This window comes from Podarcis gaigeae (genome assembly GCF_964106915.1).
Source record: "Podarcis gaigeae genome assembly, chromosome: 12".
NCBI lineage: Eukaryota > Metazoa > Chordata > Lepidosauria > Squamata > Lacertidae > Podarcis > Podarcis gaigeae.
Window position 1 is genome coordinate 10,616,217 of NC_139688.1, and position 14,938 is coordinate 10,631,154.

The window sequence follows — 14,938 nt, forward strand, 5'->3', positions numbered from 1 at the left end:
ATTGATGCAGATATCAACTTATATTAAAACTGCAGTTCATCCTGTCCGTTTACTACGGCAAGTGAGTGGAACCCTTTGCAACGAGCAGCACTGATGCAGACATCAGCACCTTCACACTGTAGCTGGTCCTCTCGCTTTACTGTGGCAAGGGAAACATGTGCAATCCTGTGGCAAAAGCTGCTGGCTATGAGACCGGGCTGAGTAGCTCCATGGTTACCTGTCCTTTTGGCAGCAATTTATTTTTCCCAGCTCTCAGGCAGGTGGTTCCCTGCCTGCGTCGACTTTTTTCAAAATGTCCATCCTTAATCCCTCCTTTGTTAAACGTGCCAGCAATAAACCTGCACTATTGTGCCTCTCAATGTTGCTCCAGCGAGAGCTATAATCTGCAAGCTTTTCGCGAGGCTTTTCTCGGACTTTGCACACCGTATGTTTTTAGATGCGATTAAAGGGAGGGGTGGACGCAAGTCCTCTCCCCTTTCTTCTTGGTCATGTTTTAATGTCACGTAGCAAGGGGGATGGGACAGGGGAAGGGAGTTTTCCAGGAAACAATTCAATCAATTTTGTTTCCTTAATAGGCTATAATAAGCACATGATTTGCGAAGGCTGAACGGCGAGAGAGCCTAAAGCGGTCAAGTCAAGCTGCCAGTGGGCCTTAGGCTGAAGCGAATGGCTGGGCAAGGTTTCGTGTAAACAAGCCCCAAGGTGCAGGCTTTTCAACAGTGCTAGTGGGTTTGCCACAGCTATCAATGCTTTGCTTAACAGTTATCAACCAATAAACATGCTTGCAGCAAGTTTAGAAAGAGTTCCTGGCTTGCAGCTTCCCTAAAATGACTCTCTTTGTAATGCTGCAGCTGCATAAGTGGAAAGGGATTGTAGCCACAGCTGGTCATTTAAGACAGACTTCATCGGGAGCAGGTCATCAAGAACAGCATTATTATTATTATTATTATTATTAGACTTGTGAGTTGCTTGCTACCCAAAGGTCTCCAAGTGATTTAAAACACATTTAGAAACATATACCATTAACAGATTTCATTATATATAACATTCCCCCCTCCCTCCCAGATACCTATGTCCACCTACTCCTGTTATCCAATAGAGAGAACAGAACATAGAGACATCCTGTCTTCCTGGAGCAGTGCTTGCATAGAGAGTAGTTACACCAGGACTCAAGTGTCACTAACCCCTATGTTAAAAAAAAAAAAAAAGTCTCATGCTTAAAAAGGTGTTGCCTAGTCTAGTACAGTTCATCACTCTTCTTTCTTTCTGCCTAAATGGGAAGTAAGACACTTGCTTTAATACACACACACACACACACACACACACAGACACGAAAGTGTTTGTTTGTTTTTTCAATGTATGCAAATATGCACAATTTATTACCATTGCAGAATTTTGGAGATTTGTTTTTTAAGTTCTGATGAAGAAGAAGAAGAGTTTGGATTTGATATCCCGCCTTTCACTCCCCTTCAGGAGTCTCAAAGCGGCTAACATTCTCTTTTCCCTTCCTCCCCCACAACAAACACTCTGTGAGGTGAGTGAGGCTGAGAGACTTCAGAGGAGTGTGACTGGCCCAAGGTCACCCAGCAGCTGCATGTGGAGGAGCGGAGACTCGAACCCGGTTCCCCAGATTACAAGACTACCGCTCTTAACCACTGCACCACACTGGCTCACTGATATTTAAATGCTCTCCCCATCTTTACATACTCCTTCCCACAACCCTTCCATTAAAGTATCACCCCTTACAGTCAGCCCACAGTACATCTCTGACCAGCCACTCCCCCCAGTCCATCCTCCCCAATGCATCCTTACGCAGCCTATTGCCACCCTTCCCACCCCCATTCCTTGAATAGTCACATTCCCTCTCCTTTCATCCATCTACCCACCCACCGCGATTTACTTACTTTCAACCCCCACCCTAAGAATCACTCATCCACATAGACGGAGAGTTGGGTGCAGTGGTGGGTTTTTGTTTTTAAGATCATCTGCTCTTCCCCACCCCGCCGCCACCTACACTTCCTTTTTAATTTATACATCTCATTCATCTTGGCAGATCAGAAGAATTGGCAATGGTTATCCTCCCTTTATGTGGTAATCTGGTCGGTGGTCTTGTTGTTGTTTTTAAATATGGCCCCCATCGCCTCCTGCTTTCCTCAGAATATACAAAGAGGGAACTTGGTACTAATGTGGGAGAGCCTTTACCCTGAGTCAGAGCGGCCATTTTAGTCTCAGCAGGTGAGGAATCTAAAATCAGCCCACAAGACACAGGACAAAGATGGCCAGCCTGAGGCAGACCTGAAGCGGGATGCTGATTTCCAACCTGGATGTTTTCTAGATTCTTCTGCTTCCTGTTCTCCCTAGCACCGCCTGTAAACGTTTGAAGGTTAGGAATGTGATGCCATTGGTAAGGCCATTTTGGGGGAAGGGGAAACATCTTAGCTCAGACACATCGTCCCTTAATCTATGGGTAGCTGCCATGCCACCCCTCCGATGCTGTTGAACTACAACTCCAATCATATTCCATTGGCATCTAGAGAGGGTGCCGTGTTGGCTACCGCTGCAAAGGGGTTCTCACAACACAAAAGTGTTTTAAACAGCTACAATGCGTGCAGGAATACATATTGCTCCACTAGGTCACTTCTGCTTGCTGAGGATGGAACCTGTTGTTCACTGCTGCTAGGAGGTGAGCAGAGGAGGCTGAGTAGGGCTGTGTAATATGACATCCAGGTACATGTGTGTTTATCTCAGATCATGATTTTCTAGCATGCATTTTTCAGACCTTGAGTCCTGCAAACAAGGCAGATTAGGCTTTGCTGATCAAGGGGTCTCTCTAGGCTGCTGTCAGCGAAACCCACAAGCCACTTGGGACAAATCAGGCCTCGTGAAGACCTTGCATCCAAAGTGGCCGTGCAATTTGAGCAATTTGCCTCATCTGACCCAGAGCCTGATCCCAGCCCCACCTCACTTGCCTGTGGCCCTTTCGAGCCTCATCAACAGTTCCGAAGTTCTCAGCATTCCCAGAGATACAAATCTGCTGCATTTCAAACGGGGGTAAAGTTCACCACAAAAATGCCAGCTTAGAAGCATTTTCCTCAATAGAAGACTTAATGTATCCAATCAAGGTTGGGTCTATTTTGGGAAAGCGGAAGAGTCAAACTGGAAAGGTGTGTGCTAGCACGCGCCGAGACGGGATTTCCTCTTGCGACGTTCCTTGGGGAGCTGTAAATCCAAGCTCCGCTCCAGGAAGACAGGATGTCTTCACTCTCTGCCAAAACCTAATTTGAACTAGAATTAGACAGGCATTACTAATGTGTACAGTAACTCAAATTGATTAGCTGGCTATTAGAAAGAGTTGGCTGGTGGCTGCTGTTATTTTGTTGTTGTTGTTGTTGACGTTTCAGAGCAAGAGCCGGCACAGCTTTACCTCAAGAGGAAAAGGAATCCTCAAGGAGATCAGGCAAGTTTTAAAATCTAAAGCTTTGCTACTCATAAAAAAAGCTTGTGCACAGCGGAATTGCTCTTGTGCTCCATTTTTCTTGATTTCTCCACGTGAAATGTAGCAACATCGGGGCAGGAGTCAAAACACTATGTGCTTCTTCACACAGTGCACAGTTAAACCATGGAATTCAGTCCTGCAAGAGATAATGTTGGCCACCAGCTTGGGTGACGTTAAAGGAGGTTCAGACAAGTCCATGGAGGATAAGGCTCTCTTTGGCTACTAGCCACCATGGCTCTATTCTACCCCCACTGCCTCTGAAGACCAGTCGCTGGGAATCACAGGTGCAGAGGATGCTGTTGCGCTCCAGTGCTGCCTTTGGGCTTCCCATGGGCATCTAGTTGGCCACAGTGAGAACAGGATAGGATGCTAGACTAGATGGGTCTTTGGCAGAAGGATGCCTTCTTCTGTTCTTGCTGGCATGGGTTCCAGGTCTGTGCTTTTCATTTCCTGATTAAGGTCTTCTTCATGTTTCACCATGCAATCTTTTTTTGCCAAAGGTTCATGTCTTTGGCAACGAAAAAGAGACGCGTCGTCTGCAAAGACTTGTGTTCCAGAAGTACTAAAGGAGTGCAGTTGGCTGTGGGCCTTGGAGACATGCATATTCATTTTTAGAGGAACGATGACAGTGGCCTTATAACGACTCAGACCACCGGTCCACCTTGTCTATACTACGGTGACTTTCTAGGAATGCAGACAGAGGTGTTTCCCATCATTTGCTACTTGATTCACTCACTCTGTAAATAAATAAGTGAACTGGAATCGCTAAGGCTTGAACCTGGGGCACTTTCCTACTGGGCTTTGCCAAATCCTGCACAATTACGGCAATGAAGTGCTTGTGCAACCACCACAAACCTGTGACAGGATTGGGAAATGATGTTGCATGACTTCTGCAGGTGTATTGGTAACAGGTAGTGCTAGCAAACTTTACCAGAGGCATTTTGCCCAGTCATGGGATTCTAGCTAAAGCATCATCATCATCATCATCATCAACAACAACAACAATTATAAAATGAAGTTTGAGGTGGAAAAATATAAATGAAAATGAAGTGTGCTGGATCAGGCCAAAGGCCCATCTAGTTCAGAATTGTTTCCCACAGGCTCTTACTATTGGAATTTCGAGAGAAGCTGAAAGAAAAAAAGGGGCTGATTAAGACCGATTTTTTTTTTCAGAGGGGTTTTGCAAAAACTTTGCTATGCAAGTCGTAGTGCTTGGTGGTCTGTTCCAAGTATGTGATGAATTCCAACAGAGGAATGGACAGGTTAATGGAGGATCAGTGGGTACAAGCCAAGATAAATCCAATTAACCTCCAGGTTGAGTTGTGGTTTACTGCTTGGTTTTAGTTGCTATGCGCAAGAGTAGCAACAACAGGAGAGTTACTAGTTGTCTCCATGCCCTGTTTGTGCGCCTTCTAGAAGAATCTGGACTAGAGAGGCTTTTGTTTTGATCTATGATGGCTGTTGCTACATTCATATTGCAAGAAAAAGCACACAAAAAACCTGCCAGGTGGGAATGAAACACCTCAGCGCCAGTCACTTTCACACTATACACTTCAAGAGGCTAACATGTCTATCAGGTTTTCATGGAGGGCAGGTGACCTGAAGTCTCCCACACACAAGATATGAGATGGGAAAATGGATTTGCATAAATTGTATTGATTTGCATAACTTGTGCAATTTATTTTTGAATGGCCACCCCCACTTGTGCAGAATGTGAACTCCTGCTTTGACATCTCAGCCATGGTCCGATTTACAAAAGGGCACTTGCTGCCGGCTTTCTCAGTGGAAAAGCTTGTTCACTGGAGCAGAAATCCGGTACAGGAAGGGAACGAAACTAGCCAGTCAACCTGCTTGATTTTGCCCCAGGGTTCCCCTGCACTGCTGGCAGCCTCTCCTCTTTTGTCTCACTGTTCAGATCCATCCATCTGGAGCAAAATGCTGTATGAGATCTGACCAGCAGCTGCCTGCCTGCTTCCTCCACTTTCTGTTCAGAGCTAACCAGGTTGAATCCATCTCACTCTTACGGGTTCAGCAAACTCTAAGCATTGCTAGGGATGTAGAAAAGATGTTCAGAAGCTGTGTCGTCTTCCCCTGCTTTGTATTGATCACGGGGCCAAGCCAATCTGTAAAGACCTTTATGAAACTGTGTGTACTTGTACTTGTACCCATTTCTGGGCCGGGCAGAACCAAGGCAAATATTGTGACTGGGGAGCAATGGGTACTCACAATTGCCAGGATAGAAAACTGGTGGTAGTGGTTGCGGGGTGTTTGTGTGTGTTATATTTCATTCTGTTTTATTGCTGCATGTGCTAGCCCCGTGGGTTACCTGAGAGGCGAGGCCCAAGTCCAGTTCGTGGTCAAAGGTGCAACGTGGAGGCAGTCTGTAGAAGCTGAAGCTGGGTGCAGGGCAGGGAGTTGGGTGAAGTCAGGAACAGGCATGCAAGCAGGGAGCCAGGACAGGTCAGGAGCTCTGGCAGGAACTAGCAACCAACAATGTTGCACCCACAACTTGGGACTGGGGCTGGCCGGCTTTTATCTGGCCCGAAGCATAGGGCGGCCCTGATCCTCTGGTGACTCGCCTCTCCTGGCCTGGAGGCGAGCACTCCTCCTGCGGGAACTTAGTTCCCTTTGCCTCTCTGCCCTTCGCCTCTGCAGCTCAGGAGAGGCTGGAGGGTTACCGGACCCAGAGGCAACCTCAGCTTCCCCTGACGGGGATGAGAGTAGAGCACCTGCAGGCAATGGGTCCTCCACCACCTCAGGAGCCAGAGCAGACTCAGCTGATGCCTGCACCTGAGGATCCAGCACAGGTGAGGACCCTTCAGGCTCAGGCCCCAGTCCCAGCTCAGCTGGTTCTGGAGGCGGGGAATCCTGTGCAGGCTGGGATCCCTCAGGTTCAGCATCCGAGTCCGAATCCCAAGCCATCACACTGCATCAGGTTCACACTTGCACGTCTGAAGAGCTGGAATAGACATCTATTCAGGGGAATGGGTCAATATAGGATCCAGCAGATCCATGCCTGGCCCTGCTTTGTGCTCACCCTCTGCAACACCCAGTTTCAGGGCCTTCCAGGGGGTTCTGATGACAAACCAGGAATTGGTGGGGCCGCAGCACAGACTATAAAGCTGCTCAGCTAAAGCCTAGCCAGTGTTGAAGCAACATCTGTCTTGCTGTGCTCAATCTAACTCATGGCTGGACAGCTCCCCTGCACATCTGAAAGTCCTCATCCTTGATTTGCTGGGCAGCTCCCTGTAAAGCAGGGTTTTGAGCCGCATGACAGGAACTGAACACTCAGTGGGGATACAAAGTTGGGTCTCTCTGCCCCTAGTCCAACACTCTAAATGCACCATTACACTGGCTGACCTATACCACACCAACTCATCCATCGTTTAAACGTATTAGGTGAGTCCTGCCCCCATGTGGCTGCTGGTTGTAATGGTTATAGGGGTTGTTCGTGTGTAAGTTGCCGCCACTCTTGGCTAGGTTGCCTGGTTAAACCTTTTCTGTCTGGACAGCCCTTCACTTTGTGGCTGTTTCAGTCGCTGGCAGAATCCGTCAGTGGGCGTTTCTTGAACCTCTTCCAACAAAGAAGTTCTTTGACGCCAAGTCTATGCCTACTCTCCCTGTGCGGAAGTCTTCTGCGCAGGGTGGGTGTGGGCAGCGGAAGACCCGTGCTCTCCCCGCTGGTCTCCGGTGAGGAGTCCTGGAGCCCCCTCGCCGATTCCCCCATCTGCCCCCCTTTATCCCTGGTGTTACGCTGATTTCCTTCCCCAGCCGATGAGCTACCTCTCTCCCTGCTGGGCCTTTCTCCAGCATCACTTGGGAGCCTTGCCTCCGCCTCTGGCTCCGATGGCAGTTCCCTGACACTGGTGGATAAAGGGAAACTCATGACAAAATGGGCAGGATTCATGTGACTGAATTATACTGAAGAATAGAGGTGGAGGATGGGGCACTAAAAATGGGGAGCCGAGTGCGATGGCTAGACCATCTCTACATACTCATTCATCAACAGTATGCATTGTATAGCTACTACACAGAGGTGGCTTCAAATTGCTTCACACAGTAGCTGTGTGGTGAGCTGTTTAGGCATAGCGGATCATCAGGGAGATCAAGGTATTTTCTCAACAATTCAGTCGGCTATTTGTGATGGCATGAAGGAAACCAATGCATCTGTATACGAGCTTTCATTTTACAGATGGTTTAAGAAACAACCACAACCACCAGCAGAAGACTGTTAAGTACATTGGAACTGGTTCTTTGCAAACTGCAAGTGAAACCTAAGCAGAAATTATGAGCCAGCTGACCTCTATAAACACTCAGGCTTCAAACTTGCTCCGTTTTTAAAAACTGCAAGATTGGACAAATCTAGAAATGTGACAGAATAGAAAGCTAGGCAAGAATTTACCTAACCCACGGCAATGATAAAAGTACAGCCTGGGACAATCTGTGCCCTTCAGAGATTGTCCTAGGCTAAAACTGTCCTAGTTCAGAGCCAGAAGAAGCTCTTCTGTTGCCCCGTCAGCTTCCAAATGGTGCCTGCAAGCACAGCAGCCAAGCAAACATGCTCTCCCAGCTGTCACTCAAGCTTCAAAGAGAAAACCAGGGATGGTGTTGGTACCAGGACAGCCCACAGCTGACTCCTATCTGGATGTCACACAGTCCTCAGGGTGGTGGCCCCTGTATGTGGCTGCAGCATGGATTCTATGGTTCTGCTTCCCTTTGGTGTGCAATGGATCACTTGTGGGTTGTGCCTCAACAGTCAGTCAATGTTAAAAACCATAGAAAGACACGAGTAAATGCCTGGGCTCTTTCACAACTCAGAAATGGTCATTGTCAGTGATAAAGGTAAAGGACCCCTGGACGGTTAAGTCCAGTCAAAGGCGACTGTGGGGTTGCGGTGCTCATCTTGCTTTCAGGCTGAGGGCGCAGGCGTTTGTCCGCAGACAGTTTTTCCGGGTCATGTGGCCAGCATGACTAAGCTGCTTCTGGTGAAACCAGAGCAGCGCAAGGAAACACCGTTTACCTTCCCACCGCAGTGGTACCTATTTATCTACTTGCACTGGCATGCTTTCAAACTGCTAGGTTGGCAGGAGCTGGGACAAAGCAACAGGAGCTCAGCCTGTCACGGGGATTCGAATCGCTGACCTTCCGATCAGCAAGCCCAAGAGCCTCAGTGGTTTAGACCACAGCACCACCTGCGTCCCATTGTCAATAGATGACTTAGAAGCTGCTGTTCTTAGATAGAAGATTTGTGGACACCACAAACTTAACATTGGCTTGGTAGTCATTTCTCGCTTCCCCTGTCCAAGAGTGCTAAACTGTAGCTTTGTGGGGGGGGGTGTAGGATGGGGGTGTTAGAGATCGCTAGCAGAGAATTCTCAGCACTGTAACCTAATTTCATCTCCTAAGGTGGCACGGAGCCATGACAGTTATATTGGTACACTAAAATGGATGTATGTTTGTAGATATCTCAGAAATGCCACAAAAAATTCTATTATTTGTACTATAATTTATAAGCCACTTTTCAGCTCAAGGGCCCCCAAAGCAGCATGTAACCAGATACAATCACTAATATAAAAAAACATCACCAAACCATCAAAAGAAGATAATTCCCATATGTGATGGATTTTTGTTAAGAAATCTATTTTACTGGAAAGAACTTGCTGAAATTATTGAAAAGTTGTAAGAAGTATAAGTAACACAGCCTGGATATATTGAAGGTATTGTGCTAAAATATGTACAGGAATTTGGTTTTTATTGTTATTATTATTTGACAGTCACAGCAAGAATAGCAACCTAGCAATGTGGGTTGTGATCATTTGATGTCACATTTCCAGAGCACTCATTCTGACTCATGGGAATTACTAGGACTGACCTACACTATCATCTTAGGTGGTGAAGTTTTCTCAGGGCGTGAGTCTATGACCTGGTACTATTCTACCATATCATTTTCCGGTATTTAATGCTGTCATGACATACGGTGACTCAGCAAAATTGGTCATTTACTGGAAAAAGCCGGCTCTTGAGTACTTCCAAGGAAGAGACTGAGAGTGTTGAAAGCTGCTACACAGATTAAAGGTAAAATTACACGTGTTAAACTTAGGGCATTGTTTATCTGCCACCCTCTTGTTCAAAGTCTTTCCATTATATGGAAGTGAACAAAGCTAGCCTGCATGTCTTGTACCTTACCTATTTCATGCCTGGAACAGAAAGCTAAGGAACAAGGTCAGCATGTATCAGCCCATCTAAAATAGTTCAAGAGCCCCGTGAAAACTCCCCACCTGCTTTTACATTTGGCTAAAGCTGTTGCTAGGGTGACATGTGCATTGGTCAATCACTTTATATAACCAAGGGATTTAAATATTAAAGGAACTGTGCTATGTTTTTAGGATTTTCTTGAAGTCCATTCAACACAACTAAAGACTAGAAAACCACCAGAAGAACTATTGCACTTGTCCAATGCAATTGTAATTGCTACTCTTGTAAAGTTTTTGGTATGCTTGTACGTTTTCACAAATTGATGTAGTGAACAAGTTTCACTGCTTAACAATTTTAAGTTTTTCCTGGAGCAGAGTGTGGACATTAAAGAGCAGTAGACAATAATGAACTAGCTGTGCTCTGAAGGTAGCTTCCTATGTCCATATTTTGCAAAACATATTCATAGGTTGAGAGTTGGACTTAAAATACCTGTAAGACCAATATCTGCTTCAGTCACAGGACCCTGCGGCAGTACCTGCGCAAAAGCTGCTTCTTGATGTATTCTTCTCTCTGGGGACCCTTTTGAGCCAATCATTTGGGAATGTGCTTCATGGCTTATATTTATTCACAAATTCTCTGCATAGCAACCATTCCAGGTGCAAAATGCTTATCTCCAACATCTGGTGATGCATAGTTACTTTGCCCAAGCAGAGGCTGCAAAGATTTGACAAGGGTGAAGCGTGTTGTGAATGATTGGTTGTGCATCAGGACAGATGCAAAGTCCCCGTTATTCCACTGTGACTCCTTACAACATATTTCTGTTCTGAGTAGGGTCCTACTCTCGTGTAGGACCCTGGCAGAGTCACATGCCCAACTGACATGTTCTCTCCCTCCTGGTCGATCGTTCAGGAGCTTCAAAAGCTTTCTTCTGCCTGAACATCACAGCGACTGATGCCAAAAGGCATTAGCACACTCAGGGATCCACAAAGTATTCGCATTTTGTGTAACAGAACCAATAGCTCAGCATTTGGCTAATCTACGTTTATTTACATACAATGCACTTGGAGCATTCTGACTTAGCTCCTTCCACTTTCTCATCAGACAGCAAAGAGAGAAAGAACAAAGGACAATAGTCCCACTTCACGGAACACAGTAACACAAACATCCTGGTTCCGTCACTTCGCACACTGTGGAATGAAAACATACACTGTCATGTAATAGACAAAAATCTCATGACTGCAATCACGGAGCAGGAATCCTTAACATCTTCTTCTCATCACAAAGCATGTTAGAAAAAATGAATTCGGTTTTGCATACCACAGAGGCAGCCTGTTCACCACCACCACCATACATGCGGCATGTTCCATCCCAACTTCTATGGTCAGTTCATGTCATCTTCTTGATAGTTGGACAACAAATGAAGCAGGGCAACTCCACAGTGCCTTAAGGCTATGAGGAAAGATTCAGATGATGTTCACAGTCATCAAATAACACAACTTGATTTTACATCCTTGGCATATTAGTGAAAATTACCTTTTTTATCTGATAAGGCCAGCCGTTTCAGTAGGCAACTGTAGGCAGTTGACTAGGATAGCTACTCAAAATAGGTCTGTGCAAGATTCCCTCCATCACTTAAAGGCTAGTCAGCTTTGTGTTTAGTTAATTAAAATCTCATTTGTTTCGGAGCTCCCCTTTGTCTTTGGGTATTTCCATCCAACCATCCTTGACCATTATTCACTGCATCCAAGAAAAGCAGCTGCCAGAGGGAAAAGGGAAATTCCCTATCTAACAGTGTTTTGTAGTCCTCCTTGTGTTCAAAAAGATTTACTCGGAAATCCTTTGCAATCCAGTTCCTTCCCTTGGATTTGGTTGCAATAGCCCAAATCCTACTTATGAAATATTTTAATGTTTAGAATTTTCCTTGCTGCCTTCCTTGACTTGCCATTCTCTGAAGACCAACATGCACTTAGATAGCTTGAATGAAAACTAAGTCTTTCTCAACATGCTTCTTTTGAAACAATAATTGTTCTACAACTGCTAATTTTGCCCTCCCCAGGTGGGAAAGCACCTAGACGCAGCAGTCTAGAGACTATCACGGCAGTGCACTGCAACGCAGCATGCCGTGCCCCTAAACAGGAGAACCAGAAGACCTACATACATCTTCCTCGACTCCTTTGACCTAATCCATCCAAGTGGACCCTCAATGTATTTTTAGTCAAAACCTTGAACCATTGTTCTGCACATCCTTGCAACTTAAGCGAACACCAGGTATCCCATTAATTATGGCAGCAGGCTGCTATTAGGAAATGGCACTGCTAAAGCTATGCGTAGGTGGGGTTGATTAGACAGACTTGAATCAAGGGAAGGTACATTTCCCTCCGTCCCCGCTGATTGCAACTCTTTTGCAGCGTGGAGAGGGAAGCTTTTCCTGTGCACTTATGGGAGGAGCCCATTCAAAAATAACATGGCAAAAGATTGCTGCTTGTCTCCCCAGCAGAGTCAAAGCCCCTACAGAGCACTTTCTCATATATTATATTGTGTGTGCGCTCTCTCTCTCTCTCTCTCTCTCTCTCTCTCTCTCTCGTACAGTCATTGCTAGGCAACACACATTGCCACAGGAAGAATGATCAGACCAGGCAACTTGTTTAAATACAGCTGATGATTCTATTTGCTATGTGATGGCTAAATGGAATCGACAAGTTCTGAAGCAGTATGCTGCTAAACACCAGCTGTGAGGGAAGGGGAAAGAGTGAAGAGATGGGGAAAGAGCTCTTGTGATTGGATTCTGTTTGAGGATTGCCTACAGGCCGCTGCGAGAACAGGATGCTGGACTAGGTTGGCTCGATCCTGCAGGTTCTTCTTATGTTCTTAAGGGAGTGCCCATGTCTCGCTTGAGGGTCTCCTGGGGGTATCTGGTTGGGTTGGCCACAGCAGGGAAAGAGGAAGCGATCCTAGATGGACATTCATCCTGATCCATGAAGGTTCTTCTTAGGCTCTTAGCTACGGAGAGCTGGTGTGCTGTAATGGCAGACACTGACCTGTCAGTCAGGAAGTTCCCCCAGTTTGAATCTCACATCAGCCATGAACTCACTTAGTGGCCGTGGACAGGCCAGTCTCTCGGTCTAATATGCAAAATAGGAAACAATAATGCTGGCTTATAGGGCTGTTGCAAAGACTGCAGTTTGAGGAGTGGTGTGAAGCCCACTCAACACTTGAAAGCGCTGTACTATTATTGGGAGTGCAAGTGGGACCCTGCAACGAAATGGGGTGTGTATGCATGTGGCTGTGGAGGAAACTTCAAACATCTCTCTTCTCAGGCAGGGAGCTGCCCAGAGTGTGTGAATGGTCAGACAAGTGGCTGGTTCCAACTCCCATCTGCAAGAACAGGGGATCTTTCTGCCTGCCTTGCAAGGTTCTTGGATTCTAGGCACTGGTGCAAAGACATTCTCTGCCTCCCCTCCAGCTCTGGCCCCATGCTGACCTTCTGGAGGGAGACAGCAAGGCGACACCTGTTGGATGACTGCTGGCGCCTAACTAGGCCACGAAGAGGACGTTGGATAGATATACAGGTAGTTTCCTCTTTGTTTTAGACCTAAGTTGTGAGGATTTTACTTCGTGGTGACGACAAGTCTCTTTTCCAACAGCCACGCTTCATCAGTTTCGGGGCAGAAATAGTATCACTGTCATGAAGGCACGAGGTGTAACAAGTTGTGTATGTAAATAACACTTCCAAATTGAGCTTGACCACGTTCTCTGTATACAGCCGCCTGCAAGGTGTCTGACGAGGCTCCAAGCAGACAAGACCAAGTACTGGGGCACATGAGGGCTGTTGTTGTGCTCAAGTCCTGCCCTCAAACTTCCCATTGAGGCATCTGGTTGGCCACGGTGGGAAAAACGCTGGACTAGGTAAGCCTTTGGTTCTGATCCAGCAAAGCTCTCCTTCAAGGCAGAGCGAAAGAATGGTCTGGTTTAGGACAAATTCCCTCTGTGTGTGCTTCCAGACAATGTGCTTGTCAAGCAATTGTCCAGATTTCTTTGCAAGGAGATGACATTGGCTATTCCCTCTGATTTTTTTATGGGGAGGCTAGGCGACATTACATCAAAGCAAGTATTGTCCCCCACACTTTCCCCATCACTTTCCTTATGGCAAAAAATCTGCCAGTATGCGATTGAATCCCAGTGGAAAATAGCACCAGTCTGGTAGCACCCTGTAGGCTCCCAATGAAATCACCAGGGGTGGAAACTAGGCCCTGCCTATCAGCGTTATGCCTGGACTCCAGGGTAACAGTGGTAGTACAGAGAACAACAGAGGAAGTGCCCCTCAATAGATGAAACAGAAGAGATGGTGCTACAATAATCAGAGAAGAAGGGCACATTCATTCACCCTTGTATTCCATTGCAAAACCCCCAGCACAAGGGTGCCAAAGTCTCTGTGGAAGACTCCAACTCTCACTATTAAAATAGGTAAAGGACTCCCACAGGAATTCTAAAAAATACCAACATGGAACTAATTGTGTGGATTGTTTTTTTAACATAACAAAGAAAACACCGTCACTTACAGTCAAGCCTCTGGGTATTCCCATCTGAACAGGATTGTTGCAGAAATTTGGGGTGTTGCGCCTGTCACATAATGTGATAGACGGAGAATTTCAAGATTCCCTTTCGAGAAATAAAAAAAAAAAACTCTCTCACACAACTATACATGCCAGTTCTCAAGTTTATGCCTACGGAAACTAGTTTTAAAACATGCAATGAGCCTCTTGTGCAAGAGCAGAAAGCAGAACATGCTTTTTAGCAGTGCTCAGGGTGGCTGGGCAGGGATTCACTGTCCAGCATGTTTCCTTGGCTTCCAAGGCAAGTATGAACACTAATAAATTGCAGTTTCTGGGAGCTTGTAAACAGGGATGTTTGTGGGGGTGTTTTGAGGGGGAGGCCCAGCAAGCTGTGTCACAGTATAAGTAGAACCAAGAGACATGGACAGTGATGGAGCTGTTGCAGGAGCTGTGTCATGTTTGTCTCCCTGCCTGAGAATGTGAGAAACTACACCTACAGCAAGTGCAAACTGGTTGCCTTGCTGGAAGAGAAGATACATCAACTCAAGGTCCACCTATCCACACTTTGAGCTATCAGGCAAGATGAGGAATTTCTCCATAGAGCAGAGCAAGTTGAAAATATCTGAGATACTCCCTGGAAAAGTGAAGTTATCTCACGTGTTCTGCTACTGCGTACTGTACTTCTGTCCATGCC

General features: G+C 46.3%; 1 protein-coding gene across 1 annotated transcript in view; it reads left to right on the plus strand.

The window, feature by feature from the left end:
- Positions 1–14,938, plus strand: part of LOC310827694 (uncharacterized protein) — a 940,809-nt gene that overhangs the window by 839,868 nt on the left and 86,003 nt on the right. The gene's annotated exons all lie outside the window — the stretch shown is intronic.